We start from the raw sequence: 19,479 nt of genomic DNA, 5'->3' as shown, positions 1-19,479 counted from the left end.
ATCACAACCTAAGCATGAAGACAGCCCAGCTCCAAAGTAGCACAAAGATAAAGTATCATAAAGAGAGAGGCAGAAGTTGAGTAATTCAGTCCTCTAATGAAAGGTAAATTTTGATTTACCGGTATTGTCAAGAATATTCACAAAACTCCCTGAAATGTGCTTTTATTTAATATGTGAGATTTGTTTGCTCTTTTGATAGCCTCCTATATAATCATAAAGATGTCTTTTCAGATAGATAGATAGATAGATAGATAGATAGATAGATAGATAGATAGATAGATAGATAGATAGATAGATAGATAATAAGGTGATTTGGAATGGTGAATATGGAGAACTGGAGGCAAAAATTTAGAAACAGCAAGCCTAAAAAAATATATACAGTTTCGGAAAGTCATGTCCTTAATTAATACAAAAAAACAATCAAACACAGATCAGACATAGGACCTGGGGTTTCTGGCCATTCATCTCAGACATACATTGTTTACTGAAGCCTCATCAGAAATGATCTCGTGGCCCATTTCAGCTAAATGATAGCGCTAAATCGGCCTCCATGGTTAGTATTTCCTTGCGTAATCTTGTGCTCTTGTTTCTCCAGTTGCCTGTGCCTCAGGGTCATTTTCCATTTTCCTCCGTTCTTACCTGGATTTCCTCTAACACTCATTCTTCCCCTGCCTGCCTTGCTGCTCCCCGCTGCCATCCAACGCTTCAGAAAATAGTGTCTGGACGATCTCGTTTCTGCGGAGCCCCTCTGATGACATGGTCCAAAAAAAAAATAAATTGTGGCCACAAAATACTACATCGTGGACACGAAATGGGAATAATGTGCCCACAAAATACTTATTTGTGCCCACGAAATACTATTTCGAGGGCACGAAATGGGTATAACGTGCGCACGAAATGCTAATTTGTGGGCACGAAACACTTGACGGATAACCGTGATCCTTCCCAGGCCCTTGCAGTTGGTTGACAATAAAATCTATCCCGGTGTCCAGGTCGTACTTACGTCTGTAAAGCAACTGGGCTCTCAATATCCTGTTTAAATGCCTCTCCGTAATAATGGTTCCTTGCATTGCAGGCTTTTCAAAATGCATTTGTAGCTCATTCCCAGCCTAAAATAAAACTCAATCATACTGTCTCTGTCCATGGTGTATAGGTTTAGCCTACTCTTATGCTTGTGTCTCTACGTAGCTGTCCAGGAATTGTATCAATATGATGTGCGCACGTTATCTATTTCATTGCCACAAATGCGAAATTCGTTGCCACGTTATACCCAATTCGTGCCCACAAATTAGCATTTCGTGCGCACGTTATACCTACTTCGTGCCCTCGAAATAGTATTTCGTGGCCACAAATAAGTATTTCGAGGGCACGAAGTAGTATTTTGTGGCCACAATTTATTTATTTTTTGGACCATGTCATCAGAGGGGCTCCGTACGTTTCACTTGCTGCTCACCATCACCCCCAGAGAACCACCCCTCCCATGATAGCCTCTTTAACCTGCCTGCCATTTAAGCAATATTCTTTATTCACCTTGTCATAAAACTCACCCGTAGCCACTTCCAGCCCTGTGAAGCTTCCTCCAAGTCACTCTGCCATTGATAATTCCTGTGTGAAATAAAATCAGTTAAAGCTTGAATCAGTCGTGTATTGAGTCTGCTTTTGGGTCCACCTTCGCGCCTCGCTTTCTGCCTTTTTGGCAGTTTTGTATCATATGTCTCCCTCTGTTTTGTCTTTGTGTGTGCTTTCTGACTCTGATATTCACTTTATTTGCATTTTTGCATCCCTGGTTACGATTGTGTTCACCCTCATTAGTTTCCCCTCTGTCGGCTATTTTCAGCTACGCCTAACTTATCCTACATGTATGTCTCGTCTCTCCCGCTTTCAGTGGTAAGTTTGTCTTTGCGTCGCCCCTTCTGCACTTTGTGATTTTCCTGATAGCTGTAGTCATTAAAGCTTGTGTTTTGTTTGTTAAACTTGTTAAACCTCATTTGGGTTCTTCTCATTTTGAAAAAAACATCATGATCATTTGAAGTGAGTGAAATGGGGTTTTCTTCCAAATAAATCTAAGTGCAGTGCAGTGTTGAGGTCACCACTGAAGAAAAGTAATGCAGTATGTTAATTACTTTCTGGAGAAAGTAATTTGTTACACTAGTCATTACATTATTTTCTCATAAAATGTCCTGAAAGGCATTGTCTCATTAACCATATGAACCTATAGGTTACAGTCCCACACACCAATACAAATCCTTCTCCTCTTGAGGGCACACAGGCTCTCTCTTTTAGTATTAAAGTATGAACACAATACCAACAACACAAAGCAAAGATGAAAGCCACCACAAAGAGACTTCAAAGCAATCCTGTCCATGTTAGAAACGGAAACTGCAAGCCTGACTGCTCATGTGTTTGTTACGCGTGTTCAGGGTCTGGCTGCTGGGTTGTGATTGGCATACCCTTAGATTTATCATCACTCTGGGTTGTTGGCTAGCTTTGCATTAGCAGGTTGTCTGTACAGATGCTCGTAAAGAGCCAAAGTTGTGTTAGCATTATAATGGAACTGTTTCCGTCCTGCACTTTACCATCGTGCTTTTTGCCCTTTTTTGGCTCCTGAAAAGCTGTAAACCGCTCTTCTTCCTGCACACGAACTGAAATCTACAAAGAAGTATTTGGGCCTCATTAAGAAAAAAATATATCATTGTTTATCTTGATAATAAAGTCAATATTTGGAGATTAAAACTGTTTCAAGACAAACTTCCACAGCTGCCTCCTGCAAAATGCATTGTATAGATGAGTTAGTAAAATCATACTTTAGTTACAATGCAATTATTTTTAGCATATAAACACAGTGTGTAGATAAGCATGAGGGCGTTGAAAAGACTGTACGGAAATCTGCATGTGGTCAGAAGGAAAAGCCACAAAACCTTGGAAGAGTTGACCGGATTTGTACAAAATGAAATAACTAGCCATGGACAGACGCAAGAATACCAATGGTTACACTCTCATGTAATATAGAAGATGATTATTATATCACAAGACACAATAAAACAGGTGGTTTGGAGGGTTTTTTGTTTCACTAACTTATCTGAACAATCCATTTTGTAGAGGGTAAGGGAGCCGTGGCAGTTGTTTGGCTTGAAACAACAATGTCAATCTCCATTTTGACTTTTTTTCTCAAAATAATAGTAGTGGTCGTTTTTTGTTGTTGTTTTTTCTATCCATTGGGTATCCACATAATTTAAGAACCTCTGTAATGCAAGTAACTCCATAATTGTAACATTCTTGTAAATACCAAATTTAGTACAGTAACTCATTGCATTACTGCTTTAATGAAAAATGTAACGTGATTACAGTAAGGTGTAACTGTCAAACGATGAGGAAGCTTTTTAACAAATGTCATGTTAGGTCTGGAAGTAAAAGAAGACATCCTTTGACCACAAAAGATGGAAATGTATGAGATGAATGTACAAAAACAAAAGACTGGAGTGTAAGTAGATATTTTGATTTGCTATATCATTAAGCATGCCAGCAACAAGCCACACAAACACTATTAAGCTTGTACTGTCCTACGCAACAATTTTAGTGTCCGTGCTCTTGTTTTGGGAAAAAGCCAAGCACAGCCTGAGAACCTCCTACGTTAACTCGGAGTGACACTAATTAATGGCTGCTCTAATAGCTCCTGCAAAATCACTTGGACAGTAAACAAGCTTTCAAGGTGAAACAATGACACTAATGTAATTTTTAGCAAGCGGGGGGGGAAGAAGACAGCCCCATGATGTCTGAACATTAAGAAACACTGTACCTGTCATTTCAAATGCGGTCCCCATCTGCTTAAGGATGTTCTCTATTTGCATCAAGGACCCTTTGCCCTTATGAGCATAATAAAAGGAGCATGAACCACAGTGCAGTTAATGTGGTGTAGGAATAGATGTGCCAATAAGGGAGGCCCTGGTTCCTCATTAAACTAAAACAGACTCCCTGCTGTATTGGGTCTGACCCAAGTCACTGGTGTCAACAGCAGAAGAAATATAAACTTTAATAAGTCCTAACAGAACCTTGGAGAATATTGTTGTCCATATGTGAGGGAATACAAGACAATAAGAAAAAAGAAGGCGTTCATGATTGTGTATTATCCTTTGCATGTTTACTCCTGTGCATCTTTGCAGAGTGGGATGGATGGGGACATTATCTGTGTTCAGCAGTACAGAATGGCTGTACTATCACTGGAAAAGCAATGATCATTATTTTATCTCCCACAATGTGCCTCAAATTGCTCCTTTGATGCCACTGAGAATACACCACAAACAAAGCTTCATGTAAACAGAGAGATGTGCAGAAGATGAGAACCTATAGAACCTATACAATAAAACCCATCAGTCCACTTATTTTCAGATTTCACAGAGTATTAAAGAATGTAATCCATGTGATACATGAGTCTATATTGAACCACTAGACAAAAGCCTTCATGCACACTTACCTTTAAGGGCACACAAGTATATACACATTCACCAGACGCTCACCAAAAGCAATTACCAAAAATAGCTCTGGGTCATGACCGAAAGAATTACATTGGAGAAACAAGTGGTGGAAATGAGATTGCTCTGAAGGGTGTCTGGGCTCTTCTTTAGCAATGGGGTGAGGAGTTTGCTCATTCAAGAAGGAAGACCTGTTACCACATCGAAAGGAGCCACTTGGAGTGGTTTGGGTGTCTGACTAGGATGCCTTCTGCACATCGAATGCTTTGGTGTCCTCCTCGAGATAATCTGGAGGTGGTGGCTTGGGACGTGTATGTTTTACCTACAGCACTATGCCACAGTCTTCAGTCACACCTCATTTCTTCATATTCATTTTCAGTCATCATCATTTTCAGAGGAATGTTTTTCTCCTTGTTTGTTTGATAAGCAACAAAATACTGGTTTACCTCAAGGGCTGAACCAGTGTTCTGTCTGTTCATAAGAGACAGCTTAGCAAAGAATCCACTTTAAATTAGTCTGGAATAAATAAATGAGACCAAGGATTCAGCGATTTTTGGGTGTTTGAGGTTATGTTTTAGAATTATCTCTAATGTTGAGTATTTCCAAAATAGCCACTTTGATTTGTCTAACTAGAAATGAGTCATCCATAATGTTATTGGGCAAAATAGGAGCAACAGTAATGAGAGAAAAACAGAATACAATAGCTACTTGTAAAGTTTCCATATAAATTTGGGGCAAACACTGAACAAATGTCAAGAAATGGACAAAAACATTCCCACTGCTGTTATGTGAACATTAGAAATGAGGTGCATTGACATTAATGTCCCTAAATCTATGTTTTTTCTAGTCAAATTTGTCGATTGTTATCCTCTTGGAAATTGCCTTGGAGCAATTTTGATGTAAAACTTTCATTTAAACCCACATTACAGCTATTTATTTGTTATTCACGGCACATCACATTTCTGTTTCTATACCAACTTTTACACATCAGCCACACTTAATGTCTTTTTGTTTAATTTTCAGCGTTTCTGCTCAGGCTCTTTGATGTGCAAATTGAATATCTGCATAAAAACAGGTGAATAGAAACAAGTGGGAATTTGCAGTCACTTCCTGTGTCAGCGCATTGTTAATACCACACCTCTGTTGTTCTGCCTTAAATCTGCTGTACTGTACTGAATGAGGCACCATGTAGCAATTTTTTCAATTTGTCTCCTTTTTGTGTGAATTTTATGTTTGTCCATGAAGATATGGTGTCCCTGGATGACAACAGCTCAGTTATACATAGATTTTTTTTTTATGTGTACACAATGCTGCTGTTGACAGCGTTTGTGTGTCTGCTTATGACACTATAGAGCTAATCAGAGAAGATACACAATGTTGCATTTCCCAGGCTTTTGCTAGTATCAGTCTCTTATCACAGCACAGCCACAGGTACACATGTTGTATGGGAGATGTTGCAGATTAATAGATACTAAAGAATACCCGATTTTTTAAATAAAGCAGGACAAACTGTCTATCCAGTCATAGCTATGTCTGCTCTGACGATAGCTACCAGTAATATCGGGAACAGATAACAAATTGCCACGTAAACAAGCCTCAAATCCTGAGCCAACACTGTCTCCCAATAAGTCCAACTAAGTCAGACAAAACTGTTTTCATTTTTTAGAGAAGAAAGGCTCATTCCCTCTTTCACCTCTTGCTTCCCTCTGCCGCTCTCCACAGGATCTGTTGCAGTTCAGTGCTTCTCTAATGATCACCAGGCAGAACAGAAAGTCATCCATAAGCATGCACACGGCCACAGTCACACATTCTCTCACACATACAGACACACATACATATCTTGGTATCCTCAGGGATAATTGGAGAGAGTTCTCTTAGCTCACTGAATCCCAGCATCCTGCGTCTGTGTGTGTGCAGCTACATTTAGTGAACTGGTGTGCTCTCTCTATGGCTGCCTCTACGTATGTGTGTGACAGCGAGGTGGGGTGGCAGTGAGTTGGGATAGACTTGACGGGTGTTTTTAAGGATGAAGTGCATCAGACAGCTTGTCAGTTGGATGAGAAGTCAGTATTCTGTGTATGCATGGATCCTTGTGTGTGTGCATGCGTGCAGTGTGTGTGTGTGTGTGTGTGTGTCGGTGGGTGGATGGGTGTGACATGTAAAGTGAAGCGTTAATGCTTGGTTGAGCATGTCGAGGGCCTCTACATGAAACTGCTCACAGCCCAGAAAGAGAAAGACAGAAAGACAGAGCAGTGGGAGAGAGAAGCCCAAGGTCCATTATAATCCAGTAAAATAACTGTTAATCACTTTAAAGCTAAAGTAAAGTAAAAAACTATATAAAATGTTGCCTAATTCTCCCTTGGCTAACACTTTCAGTCTTTAAATATAATATTGGTGTTAAATAAGAGTCCAAATCCAATTCACAGTGATGTGAGCCGTACTGTATAAAATGGCCACAGAACGCAGCTCGCAAATAAGGAGGAAATTCTGTATAGTTAGTCCATATGTTTATTACCGGTGGTTTTAACCGAATCACTGAAATATATAAAATCATTAGGTTACTTGCACTCAAAAGAGCTTTAATCATTGTGGCTCATTAGCCACTAAACTGACCTCTAATGCAGTTCTCATTCTCCTTTATATACTCACAGCTTTGTTGATTAAAGCATGTTTTATCTGGCCATTATAACTTGGTCCTCTGCCTCCGCATCACTGAAATTATACTCATTTTGCATTACAATAAAACAAAAGTCCATTACATCAAATCACACTTATTCTTGAGCTTTTAGCAAAATATTTACATTCTCTAATATGTATATATACTATAGCAGTTTTTATAATACATTCAGACTGCTTACCCATCCACAAAGTATTCACAGGAGAGCATGCACATGCTGCACATGAAGCTGTTTCATATGTGCATTTTACATGACATGAAAGATAATGTTTGATCGTGATCAAACATTATAAACCAAAGCATTTCCCTTTGGTGAACTTCTGTCATGCTGTCTTTCAAGAACACAAGACTTTGTGCCCATCAGTACAAGAAAATGTTAGTGAAACTCTTTTTTTCTTTTTCTTCTGGCACTTAAAAACGAGCAAGAGTCAGGATCAGACTCCAGTTGAGATCTAGCCTCAAAACCCAGATGCTGCCCTGAGGCATGTAAGGCTTACATACAGTGTATATACACTAATACTGATTCTATCCTCTTAATCTAACACTTTCTGTTAAGTTGATAGCACGTTGTAATTAAAAGAGAATTAATATCGCTTATTTTCCTGTCTTTTTTTAATTTTATGCTATTTTAAAACATCCTGACACACACCAACTTATCATACTGATGTCCCACCAGATTATTTTTGTATTAAAGCTTTCAGACAGTTAGATGTCTGATTAAGATACTGACTAAATCCAATAAGCCTACAAAAAACTTTGCTCTGTCACACATGTTTTGATGCTTGCATTTGATGTGTGGTGCATTATACTGAAGACACTAAGCAGCTGTTATCAGTGTCATCTCTGGGTGTTTACATCAAGTGATTAATAATAAGATTCGACTGATTGTAAAACAATTTAAAGGCATACACGGGTGTTTTATTACCTCAAAGGACAGAGATCAATAAATGATTCAAGTACTGCTTTTATACGCACATCTTCCAAAACAGCAAATGGCAAATTCCAACGAAAACTGACGTTTTCTCTGCATTTTACGCTGAAGGAATAATATTCAGTTGGCTGGTGATGACAGGGAACCGAACATGTACTGAGTAAGCTTTGGAAAACCCCTCTCATATTAGTCACACAGCATTTGAAATCAATCTGGCCCATAACTTGTCATCTCCCCAGATATTAGCCTAGTGAGCAATCAAATCCTTCAGTCCCAGTTTCAGCAGCTAATGCCATGGTATTAGACTGCAGCCCACGTTTACCCCGCTCTGCCGATGGCGTCACTGCCAACTCATTGTCAGACACTTTTCCAGCACAGAGAGCAGTGAAATCCCTGCCACAGAATCAGGGCAAACAACACCTACTTATGGAAAGTCCCTCAAAGCCACCACATTATCTTCACAGCAAACATGAGATTTTATCTGAATAAATTTTTTTGAATCATTGAAAATGACAGGAAGGTCACCACAATAGATGGCATCAGTACACAACACTGTTATACAAACTACACATTGCACCAAGGAGTGTCAGTTACTGTGATACCTCTTGCCTTGATTAGCCCAAGCATTTGAGAATGTAGTCAGTGTGCATGTCCAGTTTATATGTAGTACATTGCCTATATAATTATATTATCAGCAGTAAAGTGATTTAGTGGATGATTTTGATGATTTTGTTTGTATGTTTTGACAATTTAACAAATGAAAAGTAAGTTTTACTATTAAAAAAAAAAATCATATGCTCTGAACAGGCTGTTGTATAATGGCAAGTATTTACAGAAGGGAGAAGCACAGAGTAAATCGAATGTATTGCAATGTGGTACAAAAAAAGAGTTTTTGTGGCCACTTTGACTTGCAGGCAAATTCCAGTATCTCTAAAGCATATTTATGTTTTTGTTGTTGTCTTAGGTAGCATTTTTAATACAATTATTAAAGATTAGAAATACTAGAGTTTAGTACTAGAGTTTAGTACTAGAGTTTAGTATTTGTGAGCCATTATGATATAGCTTGTGTTAGTTTATAAGTCTGCACCTCATCCTCTCATCCAAATATGGTTACAATTGCTCTAAAAAAACAAGATGGCAACAGTTAAAATTATATTCGAAGCTTCAAAGCCCCAAAAACTAACATGTGGAGTCACTGTGTCCATCTTTTGATTACAGTCTTATTTATATAATTTTATATACTAAGCATTACTAGAGCTCTCATCAAATAGTTAAGAGCAGTTTATATATTAATGTGTCTGTCATATACTTGGAAAAATCGAAAGAATATCATAAGCATCACAAGCATGCCTCTGTTCACTGTCTGTGTCTGTGTGTCTATGTGTGTCACAATTTGAGCTTAATCACAGCATCTGTTGCTGTCATTGCTCTCGGATATAAACATCATCAATCACCAACCATAGTGACATTATATATTTGGGCTCCGATTTGTCAGATTATTGAAAAAATGTTATCGCATACACCCAGCATGCCATGAAATGTGGTTTTCTGGTCCTATTACAAAAATGATAATTCAGGTAATATCAGTTAAATCTTTTATCAAGATAATGAATGTGTCTGTTAGATTGGAGGGTGAGATTATATGTAACAATGTGGCAGTTTATATCAGCCGTGCATTGCTGCTTTTGTCTTTTCAGTTACCTAAGATACTGCCTGAGTCACTGTTGCAGCTCGATGGAGATTTAGAAAGTGACGGCTATCAAGTGAAGAGGAGGTAAAAACAGCTATCTCAAATGTGTCCGACATCCACTCTCACCTACTCCTCTTACTAGAACTCCATCCTTTATCTTTGCACTTCAGAGGAAAAAGAGAACAATGTGGTCTAAACCTTTGAGTGTTACACAGTGTTGCTCTAATTCTTTTATTCCCCAAATGATTTGATCCTGGAGCAGGAGCCTGTCCTAGCTACCATAGGGTGAGAGGCAGGGTACACGAGGGGAACACAGAGAGACAGACAACCATTTGCACTCACATTCACACCTATGGACAACCTAGAATCACCAATTAACCTAACCCCAATAACTGCATGTCTTTGGACTGTGGGAGGAAGCCGGAGTACCCGGAGAGAACCCACACAAACGCAAACTCTCCGTACAAATGTGACAACAAGACGACTGAAAGAATAAGACAATTTCACCATATTAGAGAAATATTTAAAAACCCACTGAAGCTGTTGTGATGTCACCCTTAGCTAGATTTCACATTTCAGCAAGCTGAGGATTGAAGTTTGGCTAAATTTCATGCAATCAGATGATATTACAGTCCAAAATGATAATGTTACTTTGTAACATGTCTCTCTAATAACCAACATTTCTACAATTAAACAACAGGTTTTTTTCCCTAAACAGTTGTACTTGTGCTGATTTAGATGAGCATCTTGGCTGGCTTCCTTTGCCAACAGATTTTAGTAAGAAGGTGAAATATTGTACAACTCCGATTCCAAACAACTAGGATGCTGTGTAAAATGTAAACAAAAAAAAATAAAGTAAATCTCATGAACCCATATTTTGTTCACTATACAGCATAGAAACATAGCAAACATTCAAACTGAGAAAGAAAGAAAATGTGAGCTCATTTTGAATTTGATGGGAACAATAAAATATGGCCATATCCCAAAAAGGGTGGGATATAGCCATATTTACCACTGTGTAGCATCCCCTCTTCTTTTAACAACAGTCCACAAACATGTGACAACTGGTGAGACCAGCTGATGAACATTTGAGAGATGAATGCTGTCCCATTCCTGTCTGCTATTAGATTCTGTAGGTGAAGAGGTCTGGACTGCAGGCAGGCCAGTTCAGCACCTGGACTCTACAGCTACAAAGCAACAGTGTTGGAATAGACGCAGTGTGTCATCTGGATGTCTTTTTAAATTAGCTTTGTCCCAGAGAAGAGAGACGTGTTTCTAAATCATGTTAGTGAATGGATTTGTCTTTACATGTTCGAACTTGTAAAGAAGAGGCCACACTGTGCTCCTGGATAATGATTTCACAAAGTGTTCCTGAACCCATGCATTAATTTCCACAATGGAATCGTGCATAGTTTTAATGCAGTGCTCCTTGAAATCCAACAATCATGGTCATCTAATACTGATTTTCAGCCTTTTACTGTACTGTAAAGGATGAGATATTCAAAGTCTTCACAATTTTACACTGAGGAAGACTATTCTGAAATTGTTCTACATTTTGTAGATGTATGTTTTTGCTGATTGCTGAACCTCTGCCCACCTTTACTTCTGATAAACTCTGCCTCTTTAAGTTGCTCTTTTTACGCCCAATCATGCTGCTGATCTGCAGTCATCTGATGCACCATGAGAAAACCAGCCAAAGCAACAGACCGAGTCAAACAATAATGAAATTTTAAAAAATTGGCTTTCCAATATTTATAGTATTTGTTATCTTTAATCTATAATTTCCTTCGGGATTAACAAAGTATTCTGATTCTGATCTTAACTTAACTTTCTGCAAATATCTCCTTAAATAACTTTTATTGAAAAATTTCTGATTATAAAACACAAATAGAACTGCACATTATTTTGCCTCAGTATCTCATCCAGTAAGAAAGAAAAGGGGGAAATCCCTACTCAGTCAGCAGCACATGCCTAGGGGCGTGACCTGGCCGGTCAGCCAGCGAAACTTTCCTCTTTAGTGATCCTGGAGACTTTCCCATCTTTAGCCTCAGGCGTTAGCGCTGTGGGGATTACAATTTCTTGTAAATGTAATGGAGTGTTAAGCAGATTAATTAACAATAATCATTTAGCAACATGCTGCAAGTAGGTTTTTATCTATTCAGTATTACTATTACTATCTATCCAACTGCATCACAGTAATTCAAAGAACGGGTGAAGTATGGCATATTCAAGGAAAAAAGTAATAGAAAATAGAAAAACAGACGAATGAAATATGTCTCTTGAATGTTAATCTAATATTTTAGGAAACATAAAGTAAAAACAGAATGTAGTTCTGGACTTGAGTTTTGCATTTTGTGTCATGTATATTAAAGAGAGTTGTTTAACATGAGCACTAACAAAGGTGTTCTGTTAAATGTTCACATGTTTTAGAGAAAATTGGTTATGGTTGTAATGATTAGTCTCATGAGTGAAACATAATTTTTCCTCTGCAATGTCATCCTTTACAAACTGTATAGGAGAAACAGTATTTTCCAGTGACCAAGCAAAAGCTCTTCATCTCAAGCTTATGCTTTGTATTCACTTTAAGTTGCTCCTGTCTACAGCTTCTTGGCGCAGAACAGAAATAGTGTGCGTGTTTTGTATGTGTGCCCACTTGTCTGTCTGCTGGCCCTCCACGTGTGCATGCTGGTTTATTTGCCATATGCCAAGGGCTCTTTGGAACAGAGGCACCATTATCCATTCATCAGGCCTGCAGCATGAGTGTCAGCCACTTTCCCTGATCTACAGTCTAATTTACACCTCAGACACCGGCTCTCCTCCCTCTCGAAGCCCTTGTTGACCCAAAACAGGATTCACAACTATAAATCTACGAGTGCTGCACCACTCCTAAATCCAGCTGGTCAGTATGAGCCTCATTTGAAGCGTAGATGTTTTGAAGCTATGCACTAACCTAATAGATCAATGAAACCAGAGGTGACAATTTAAAAGTTAGTATTTAGTGCAAATTTCTATTTTAAAGTTTCAATCAATAACCAGTGGGTTGTTCAGAGAAAATTGGGCTCTCAGAAACAGCAGCTACAGTAAGAGACAAGTCTCACACTTTCTTTTATCCCTTACTTATTTCTTTCAGCACTTGTGTTGTATCAGAGCTGTAAGACCAGATATTGATTGTATGCTAAGGACTAATGGGTATGACAAAAGCAATATGAAAAGGCTTGGAAGAGAATGACAAAACATTAAGAAGCAAAGTGGATAAAGAAGGAACAAATGAGAAAAATGGGCATACTGACAACAATAGTTTCAAAGAACAGAAGAAGAAGTCGCAAAAGAGGAGGAATTAGGGACAAAGTGATGACAGATCAAAACCCAAGCAATGACAGAATCACTTGGTTTCAGTGTCTTACTTTGAGGAACATACATCGACTACAACTATAGTGAATTCAAATAGACAATAAGCTAGGATATGTCCTATTAGTATAGTGATTTGTTTTTTAATTTATTTGGTTAACATCGATATTATTGGCTGTTAGGTTGAAACTGTTAAATGTTGTCATTGTTTTACTTAAATTTCTAAACCTTAGTTCATCCTCTATCCTCCTCCCCGGCCTGCATCTATGTGGGGGAGGTAATCGGCTGTAGTGTTTAACTGTAGGGACATCCTATGTGAAGATTCTCTGTCCTTATTTAGTGAGGATGTTTTACTTCCTGCCATTTATGTCCTCACCTGTGTTTGTATATGGTAAACCGTTAGAGGAAGCTAAGCACTATACAGGGTGAGGGGAGATGACCCTCTGTCAGCAGGAAGTCACACAGAGAGACACTCACTCACGTGCATATACACACACACACACACGCTCATACATGCATACACACGCACACTCAGTGCCTTAGTTTTATGGTGCACCACAGGGGAGGTTTACAGTGGGTGTTTGTGAAACTGTGTGTCACAGAATAAAAGGCTGCAGGGGGGTGCTGGTTCTTTGGAGTGGTCTGAGGCCGAGGGCAGAGGGGCTGCTCTGAGATCCTCCCCTTGCTAGCAAGTAAAACCGGTTAAATTGTTCGTCTTGTTTTCTTCATGGGTGATAAGTCTCTGAACTAGTGGGTCTGCTGAAGCGCAGACCCAACATTGGCCGACAGGAGCTATTTGCTGATTTATCAGTATTTGCATGTATTATAGCTGATACATGAAAATTTAAAAAGTAAAGAAGAGATGGAAGAAACACCCTTCAACTCTATCATAAATGTTGACATTGCATATTCTGCCCACCAGAGGGCACTCTGCACTCCCCTGTTGCTAACAAGTTTGGAATGCCATGAAGAAAACAACCAGCTGATCTGAGAAGAGGTTGGCAGAGTGCACAAAAGTAAATAAATAACTACAGATAGCAAATGTTAGGGAAATCAGTTTATATTTTGTGTATCTAAAAGAAAAATGTCAGATAATGCATCCAATTTTTAAAAGGCTAAATATCAGTACCAGCTGTAAAAGTCCTGTATCGGTCCTATATCTATTATATCTTTCTGCTCACTGTTCATAAACTTAACCCATCACATTAAATAAAATGGTTACCCAGTGGATTCTAATATGGCACTAACAAGTCCAGTCCAACCATCTGTATATGAGGTCAGAATTGAACAACAGGATGCTGAAGCTAGCCTACTGAATTGGAGGTATCTTTGAAAGTTACATCAGCACTTTTTCCATGATTAAGTTAAATTAAAAAAAAAAGGGGGGGGGGGGGGGGGGTCTCAGTTAGTACAAAGTACAAACACAGAGTTTAGGTTTGTTACCCAGCCCTGGCAGAGAGATTGGGTTGAATTACAGGCTTTAGAAACGTTAAAGAATAAAATCAGGACAGAGGTTGAGATAGTTTCTTCTCACCTGAAGCTCCGCAGGCTAAAAAGTTCAGAGGCAAAACTAAAGAGGCAACACGCTGACAGAGAGAGGCAGGAGAGAGAAGGAGATGGACATCGATTGAGGTCCAAGAGCGTTCGGCATCCCTTTCTCTCCACAAATGAGTCTCAAGGTATCTGCCTTCTTCATCCCCTGATGCCTCCCTCCTCTCCCTCTCTCCGCCTTTAACCCCTGCATGATCAGGTCTGCTCCCGGCTTCTCTGCTGCCCACAGGAAATAATTATATCCATAGTGAAACTCTCCACCTATCTCTTCTGTCCCCTGAGAAGCACGTTCTTCCAATTAAGAGGTGTGCTGCATCTCTGAACCCATTCCTCTTTACTCCCATGGTGTCTAGATTTTGCAGTGTCTACTGATGGAAGCCAATTAAGAGGAAACGGCCTATGCACAGGTAACGTATAGGTGTGGACTGAATTTGAATATTGTTACTGCTAAGTGTTGTTGACCGGGCTACAGCTTTTCTCAAACACTCTAAGGAATCTTTGTGGTTTATAATGTTTCTGACAATGTCCACCTAATGTGTGGTCATATAGCACTTTTTTTTCTATATGGCCTGTGGTTAAGTCATAATGAATGTGCAGTGTAATGTTGAATGTCTTCCCAGGGACCTAATTTATCACGCAAAGGCCAACAGTGTCAAAGCCATTTCCTCAAGAGATGCAGCCAAACAGCAAATAACTAAAAGAGTCTTTAATGTACACTGTGTGGCCATATGTACCTGAATTCCTTCAACCAAGATAATGCAAAGTGTCAGGTCTACTATCACTGCAAAATACTGATTTATCTGTATTTATGGGGTGCATACTTAATGGTTTTATACGGGAGCAATTTCAACACTGATGTGTCCAAATGACTCTTCAATGTGCTTTTATCTGGAGCTCCAGTGTAACTGCAATTTCCATTTTCACTTCTATTTTTAAGAAAGAAAAAAAGGGCTTTTTTGTAAGAAATGGTGATCATAATGTGAATTCCCTGCAGTGGTGCTTTTAGCTTTACTTTAAAATCCACAGACTTTAAATGGCAGCACACAGCAGCTATATTAAAACATATCGTGAATGACAGATTAAAGAGCATTTGTACAATGTGCAGACTGGTAGCATACATGTATCCCCTGTGGAACTTCACAACCAGCAAATGTGCTGTAGTCCAGTCTTGTCATTTTTGATCTTTCCCTGTACTAAGTGCAATGCTGTAAGCTTGCTGACACCTCACATACAGTACAAACAAACCCACAGACTATTTTTTATGATATATATGTCTCTGGTATTTGTCCTGCTGACGTTTATGGTATGATTACACAGCACCACTTCTGCAGCAATAGTTAGCTTGACAACTATCTGGACACTGACAATTTCTTGTAATTTTCATCTGTACAGCACCACAATGGATTTAAAATCAAAGAATGTATGACTTTCATCTTTGAGGTGTTTAACAAAAGTATTGCACTAGCAGTTTATAAATTACAGCTGGGTTTTGGGGGGGGGGGGGGGGTTTGCTTGAGGGGTTCAAAATTAATTGGACAATTAACTGACAAGCAGTTTCTTGGCTAGTTGAGACCTATTCCCTTGTTACTCCATGAGAAATTAAGCAGATAAAAGATTGGGAGTTGATTCCAAATGTTGAACTTCTCTTTAGCAGCTGTTTGCTGGAACTCTTAAAAGGCAGTTCAAACAGTCATTAATGCAGCTGGAGGAGACGATCATTAGGCTGTAAACCTAAAAAAAATAAAAAATTTAAAAAAATTAAATTAAATTAAAAAAAGATAAAATTAAGAAAAGAAAACCTTTAAGAGTGGCCAAATAAACAATCCCATACCCATTCTTAAAAAACATTAAAGCATTGGCCAGCAACTACAAAAGACAACTGAAGTGAATGATCACAGAATTATTTCATTTAAAAAAAAAAATTATAATACCTATAACCAAGTTGAGAATACTCTCAATGAGGCATACATACCATTATCAAAGTCAAAAATCAAGAGGCACCTTCATGGATGTAAACACAAAGGGTTTACAGTGAGGTGAAAACCACTGGCTACAATCAAAAATTGCAACCAGTGGTTTTTGAATTGGGTCATCAGTGTTTTCTGATGATGTGACTGCTGATAGATTTCTGAAATGTACAGGACTATAAACTCTGCTCAGAGCGACCCAAATGCTGCAAAAATGATTGGCTGCCACTTCACAGTGAAAATAGATAATGACCTAAAGCATACTGAAAAAAGAACCCATGAGATTCTCAAAGCAAAGAATGTGATATCAGTCAATGCTCAAGTCAGTCACCTGATCTCAGACCAATAGAGCTTGCTTTTCTGTTATTAAGTACTAAATTCAGCGAAGAACGACCCACAAACAAGCAGCTGTGTTTCCACCTTCAGAGGAAACACAGCATTCAGTGATGTCCAAAGAATATCAAGAAATGCTGTGATCAGTCACTCAAGTATTAAGAATACTCCTTTGTTTGTGCTTTTAGTTTAGAGCGTCTGAAAATGAGAGACGATGTACAAAAATGTCCATAATTTTGTTTAAGAAAAGCTGAAACTCTGAAGGTTAACCACATCCAGATTTAAAATCCACTGTGGAGGTGTACAGAGACAAAATTGCAAATATTAAAGGTCATTGTTCAAAACTATGTTGGCCGCACTCTTTGTGCCAAATTCTCAGGGTAAGCAGACACCAGATGTTGCAGTAGTTCGATGAAGTGGCTAGAATAGCCATAATAGCACCAATACATCTAGCAAGATTTAAACAACTGGACCGGAAACACCTCCTGCCTCTCCAGTTTGAATGAAGTATGGTTATCTTTTTAGGAGGAATACATGCATATTCAGAGGAGTGAGGGAGGAATGATGTGATATCACACAAAGGAGAAACCAGACTTCTTATCCTCCCCAGGAAGCCACAGTACAGCATGCCTAAGCTGGTAATGCTCAATACCACTCTTGATTAAGGCCAGCGCATAATGCTGTCGGGAGTTTTAACCCTGCACCCAGTGAGACAGTTATGATGTAAATTGTAAACATGCCGACCATTTAGGCACATTAAACTTAACTGTTTCAGTTGTGGGTAAAAGTGAAAGTGGGAAAGGCCAACATGTTGGTAGAAATTTAAGTGTAATGGAGACTGTAACAGTATTGAAGTGTGTTTCAACATGGATCTATTTTTTGTTCTTTGTCCCAACAATATTTTGTTTTTTTCAACAACATCACTGCAATTACTGAAAAAAAGATTAATGTGAAGCTAACTTGGTCATTAAAATGTTTCTAATAGAGACTAAAATAGATAGGGGGAAACTATTAAAGTAAAAAAACAATTGTATGACACAGATTAGGAATTAATTAAAGTGATTCTAAATGTAATTAGCAAGGGAAAAGTCAGCAGGTTTACCAGGAAAATCAAGGGTTTTTTTTAGTTGCAGGCTGACTATGATCTGATGGCAGCTGTCTGGCAGCTTGCTGGATGAGGAAGAAAAGTGCATTATGCAGACGTCTAAGAGCAGAACGTACAGTTCAATTAAGAAGAGCAGCCAAAAGAGATGGGAGGGAAAGAGAAGGGAGACAGTGCATGTAAACAGATGTTGCTGGTACCGCTTCTCTGCCTGGGCCATAAATTACCAACTATAAAAGATTACAGGCATATAAAGGAAATTGTTGAAAGCACACACAAACAGTTTAAAATGTCACCGGGTTCTAATGATGAGGCACGGCATAATAATTTCACAGCTCATCGCCTGACCCTCGTCACATACGGGTTCATCACAGGTTTTGCTTTTCTCTCCCTGCAAGAGAAAATGTGCTCAACACACATTTCGCACACAAAGAAAGTCAGACTCGGCTCATGCTGACACGCTGTCAAATTCACCTCAGACTGTAGCAAAGGTGAAGGTCTTTTAAGTTACAGCATCAAGGTTTTGTGGATGCAGGTGTAGTTAAATTAGGCCAACAACGGGGAGAAGACGCTCTGTGTGATCAAAGGCTAGACTGATACCCGTTTGAGTGCTCGACGTTGAGGGGACGATGGTTTTGAGAGACAAAAAGAAGAAATTTCATCTGAGAGTTTATCTCAACAGCAATTATGTCTGTGGCTCGGACAGAGATGGAAGCAGAGGGAAAGACAGACAAAACTGAAGTTGTAGAGGAAAGAGAGAGCCAAGAGCATAAATACCAGAGGTTGAGTGAGACCTTGATATAATTTGAGTTTGATTAATGAAGAGGCAGTGAGGTGAAATGAACAGGAAATCAAGGAGGACAAAGCCGAATCCTGTTCTTTGATCTTCTAGTTTCTTCCAGTGAGACTGTGCAGTCAAAGCAGCAGCGAGCGCAGTGACTCACACCTGTTTCTATAGCTATAAAACACAAAGGAAATGGAGTTAGGTTACTGGCTTGTCACAATCACCGACTGAAGGAGGATCTGATGGTGAAGTATATATACTCTGGCCCCTTAGATACACGTTACAGATACAGTTCAGTCAGTGTTCTGTAAACTGTGATGGCGTGACCTTCTTTTATCCTCTCATGACCAGTTTGAGCTGCTGCACCATCAATGCACATACTGCCAATCCATGGTCACAGACAGTATTGCAGCTGCAATGACAAGGGTCATTTTGTGTGCTTTTTTTATGAAGACTAGATGCAGAGATAAGAAACAAACAGGAGAGGAAAATAGCTCCCAAAAAAGGAGCACAGCCCGCAATGAGCCAAGGGCCATGAATCCGATTAATAGTGTGATGTGAGAGCTAATGCTACTGCTGTTCAGAGCCGGGGTATGGATCATTGAGATAAGAGCCGCAGCTAAATGT

This window comes from Simochromis diagramma, unplaced genomic scaffold, assembly GCF_900408965.1.
Source record: "Simochromis diagramma unplaced genomic scaffold, fSimDia1.1 OVJJ01000421.1, whole genome shotgun sequence".
NCBI lineage: Eukaryota > Metazoa > Chordata > Actinopteri > Cichliformes > Cichlidae > Simochromis > Simochromis diagramma.
The sequence above is the reverse complement of the archived record's forward strand: the minus strand, read 5'-3'. Positions refer to the sequence as shown.